The sequence below is a fragment of the Pteronotus mesoamericanus genome, unplaced genomic scaffold, assembly GCF_021234165.1.
Source record: "Pteronotus mesoamericanus isolate MK-2021 breed Mesoamerican mustached bat unplaced genomic scaffold, CSHL_Meso_final contig_130, whole genome shotgun sequence".
In the NCBI taxonomy this organism is placed as follows: domain Eukaryota; kingdom Metazoa; phylum Chordata; class Mammalia; order Chiroptera; family Mormoopidae; genus Pteronotus; species Pteronotus mesoamericanus.
The window spans coordinates 12664536-12666080 of NW_026555060.1; positions in this window are offsets into that span (position 1 = coordinate 12664536).

The following is a 1545-nucleotide window of genomic DNA, read 5'->3' on the forward strand; positions in this document are numbered from 1 at the left end:
AGTTGTGGAACACAAGCCAAGAACAGCCATTCATATGGAAAAGTCACAGTTACCAGTTTGGGTGGGACATAAGTTGGGTGAGACAGAGTCACAGGGTGTCCCCAGGGTGGGGCAGACAATGTTAGCCAGGGTGATGGAATCTCAGATGTGCCACCCACCTGCTCTGTGGCTCTGTGTGAGGAGGGCTCAGAAAAGGGACAATGACCTCTGATTGCTTTTCTTTCTGGGAGAAAGCTGCCCTTCACCTCCCTCCTTGATGCCAGACCCTTCGGTTTCTCCCTTCATGCCAGTGGTCCCTTCTAAGCTGCTACCCTGGTGCTGGAAATCAAAGGGTGTGAATCTGAGTAAGTCCACGTGTGGGTTCTTTAAGGGGAACTGCTTGGGACTCTAGAAATTTCTTCCACCAACTAGATCCCCGCTAGATTTTGCAGTCAGAAGTTACAGGGACTTATTTCCTGACACTCGAACCCTGGGTTTGGGGGTCTGGTGTGGGGCTGGGACTCCTTGGTCCTGAAATATCCCTCCCAAATGTTTATCCACCACACATGAATGTGGAATTAGCCCATTCCATGTCTCTGCCCATCCTACCAATCTCAATGGATGTGGTTTCTTTCATTTCATAGTTGTCAGACTTCCATTCAGCTCGATTTCTGATGGTCCTAAATAACGGTTGTTCTATATTTTAGTTGTGATTTTGACCTGGGTGTGCAAGGAAGTGAGCTGTGTTTACTTATGCTGCCATCTTGTTATTTTTTTTTTTACCTGTGAGCTTTTTGATCACTATGGTTTATTTCAGTCAAAGAAGTAGAAAGACACCTGCTTGGATCAGTATAACTAGCAAGTTTAGGTATAATTAAACAGATTTTTCAGAATCTTGATTTCAGCTGAGCCACTTTTTGTTTTTAATACTTTAGTGAGGTAGACATATGTATTGAAACATATAGTATACTGCATATTTTAATGTGTACCATTTGATTAAAATACATATACCATGAAACCATCACCACAATCAACATAATTCACATTTCCATTACCACGGAACTTCCTCTTTGCCTTTTCTATTATTTCCAGATCCTTCCTGCTCCCCACTACCCTATCTGCTTTTTCGTCTCTAAAGATTAAGGTTTGTAGAGTTTTAAATAAGTTAAATCACCACTTATGTACCCTTTTGGGGTTTTTTCCAACCAGTATAACTATTTTGATAGTCATCAATATTGTTGTGTTTCCAGTTTATAATCATTACAAAAAAGTTACTATTACATTTGTATATAAGCCTTTGTACAGACCTAGGCTTTCTCTTCTTTTAGGTAAACACCTAAGAGTGGAAAGGCTGAGTCATATGCTTAACTTCTAAAAAAACTGCCAAGTTATGTCTGAAGTGGCTATGCCATGCTGCATCCTACCAGCAGGATAAGAGAGTTTCATTTCTTCCACATCATCACCATCACTTGGTATGGTCAGTCTTTTTGAGTTAAGCATTCTAATTCTAATAGGTATGTAGTGGCATCTCCTTCTGTTTTAACTTGCATTTCCAACTAGGCTACT